The 2925-nt window shown below is 40.0% G+C and overlaps 1 protein-coding gene and 1 pseudogene across 2 annotated transcripts in view; both read left to right on the plus strand.

Annotated features, from left to right (window-relative positions):
- Positions 1-2925, plus strand: part of TRIM59 (tripartite motif containing 59) — a 12909-nt gene that overhangs the window by 6557 nt on the left and 3427 nt on the right. The gene's annotated exons all lie outside the window — the stretch shown is intronic.
- On the plus strand, positions 1066-2919 carry LOC108310338 (annotated as a pseudogene).

Raw genomic sequence — 2925 nt, forward strand, 5'->3', positions numbered from 1 at the left:
TAGCTTCTTTAGAAAGAGTTGGCAGAAGATTGTTCCATTTTTGAGACCTTATATGTCAAATGGTTTTTTTATCAAAATGGATTGATTTTTTTTTTTTATTTATTTAATTTTTTTTTTTATTTTGGAAGCCATTTTTTTTTTTTTTTTCCTGAGAATATCAAAGGCATTACTTTCATTGTCTTGTAGTTTCCAGTGTTATTGATGTTTTTACTGTTTGGAAACCTACATACAGCATAGCTAAATCCAAGATGTTCATTCTAGAAAATATACATAGGTAAAGTTTTTGCTCTTTTTCTTCCCCTCAGAAGCCTAGGCTGGTTGTGGAAAATTTCTGCTGCATAAAATTTCATACTGGTTTCCGAAATTACTAGCCTCTAAGCATGATAGCCACGTATATCTTGTTTTTTCTTTTTCTTTTTCTCTTTTTCTTAAAAAACAGGGTCTTGCTCTGTTGCCTAGGCTGGAGTACAGTGGCACAGTTGTGGCTCACTGCAGTCTCAATTTCTTGGGCTCAAGTGATCCTCCTGCCTCAGCCTCCCAAGTAGCTGGGACTGCAGGCGTTTATCACTGTGCCCTACTAATGTTTAATTTTTTGTAGAGATGGGGTCTCACAGTGTTGCCCAGATTGGACTTGAACTCTCAGCTTCAAGTGATCCTCCCACCTTGGCCTCCCAAAGTGCCGGAATTACAGGTGTGAGCCACTGCACCTGACCCATCTATATAGTTTACCTCAGGCAGCAACCAGAGTCAGAAAGTTCCTGGCCTTACAAAGTTATTTTTCAGTTCTGGTTTCTCTTGAATTTGTTGCCTAAAGTAAGTTTTTAATAAATTAGTGAGAAAAGGGTTGTCTGAGAGTAGGTTTTGACCTCTGTGATCTTTAAGTTATCCACAAACTTTTGTCTGAAAAGTAAACCTATGATAGCAGTAACTTTGAGACCAACCATGACTTTTGCTTCTTTTTTTTTTTGAGACAGAGTCTTGCTGTGTCACCTAGGCTGGAGGATAGTCACGCCATCTTGTGCCTTAGCCTCCTGAGTAGCTGGGATTACTGGCGGACACCACCATGCCTGGCTAATTTTTGTATTTATAGTAGATACACAGGGTTTTACCATGTTGGCCAGGCTGGTCTCAAACTCCTGGCCTCAAGTGATCCACCTGCCTTGGCCTGCTTCCATTTTATATAAGATTAGGAAATGACATTTTGTTTACAATGTTGTGAATATTCTCATTCTAAAGAAAGTTGAGCTTTTGGCCCCTAAATGCATACGCAGAGTTGTTTCCTAGCTTTTTGCAAATATAGGATGGGGTTTGGAGAGAAGAGTTAGATTGTGTTTTAGGACTAATTTTGCCACTTAAACAATTTAATAGCTCCAGTAATATTAAATCTGAATTAAATGTATGTCCACTGCTCAAATTTTATTTCCTACGAAGTGTTACTCTGTTTATTCCTGCATTGTGAATTCTGACATCACTGAAGTACTGTGAAAAACACGTTTGTTTTTCTTGGATGGTTTCTGTATGACTTCAGAGCTTTCTGTAGGTGTAGGGTAAAGTTGTAAAGTCTTGCCAACATGCACTGGCTTGAATTTATCTGCAGTGAATGCCATCTTCTTTACTGTTGCTCAATTACTTTAGTTTGCTGGAGCGCCTCACAGTTCAAGCTTAGTCTCTGTGACACACTTTGGCTCACTTGGCATCTGAATGTTGTCAGTCTGAATGGAGTATTTTCTGAGAGATTTGCCTTTTACACCTTTTCCAAAGCAGAGATTTTGCTATTAAAAAAACCCCCCAAAAACCAAAAGTCTGTATTAGCCACTGGTTTCTGAAAAGGCATTTGTTTATTGAACCAATAACAAGTAAACGCCTACTGTGTTAAAATTTGCGCCTAAATTACAGGAATATAACCATAGTTTAGACACAATTCCTGCCCTTATACGAGGCCTACATTCTAATGTATACAGAAGAGTTGCAGAATTGTTTTAAATAAAATGCTGTTAAAATGCTATGAAGTAGAAGTGCAGTGTTTAGTGAGAATGACAGGGGACCTAATCTGGGGAAAAGGCAGGCTCAAATTGAGGCTTAAAGGAAGAGTAAGAGTTTGACAGTTGGTAGCCTCTTTTCCATGGTGCCTCGAAGACGTATATATAGCTGCTTCAAGGTGAAGCTGAACATCTCCTTCCCAGCCACTGGCTGCCAGAAACTCATTGAAGTGGACGATGAATGCAAACTTCATACTTTTTATGAGAAGCGTATGGCAACAGAAGTTGCTGCTGATGCACTGGGTGAAGAATGGAAGGGTTATGTGGTCTGAATCAGTGGTGGGAACGACAAACAAGGTTTCCCCATGCAGCAGGGTGTCTAAACCCATGGCCGTGTCCACCTGCTACTGAGTAAGGGGCAATCCTGTTACAGACCAAGGAGAACTAGAGAAAGAAAGAGAAAATCAGTTCATGGTTGCATTGTGGATGCTAATCTGAGCGTTCTCAACTTGGTTATTGTAAAAAAAAAAAAAAGAGAAGGATATTCCTGGACTAACCGATACCACCATGCCTCATTGCCTGGGACCCAAAAGAGCTAGCAGAATCTGCGAACTTTTCAGTGTTTCTAAAGATGATGATGTCTGCCAGTATGTTGTAAGAAAGCCCCTAAACAAAGAAGGTAAGAAACCTAGGACCAAAGCACCCAAGATTCAGGGTCTTGTTACTCCACATGTCCTGCAGCACAAACGGCGGCTTATTGCTCTGAAGAAGCAGCATACTAAGAACGATAAGGAAGAGGCTGCAGAATATGCTAAACTTTTGGCCAAGAGAATGAAGGAAGCTAAAGAGAAGCACCAGGAACAAATTGTGAAGAGATGCAGACTTTCGTGTCTGCGAGCTTCTGCTTCTGAGTCTGAATCCAGTCAGAAATAAGATTTTTTGAGTA

This window comes from Cebus imitator, unplaced genomic scaffold, assembly GCF_001604975.1.
Source record: "Cebus imitator isolate Cc_AM_T3 unplaced genomic scaffold, Cebus_imitator-1.0 Scaffold102, whole genome shotgun sequence".
Lineage (NCBI taxonomy): Eukaryota > Metazoa > Chordata > Mammalia > Primates > Cebidae > Cebus > Cebus imitator.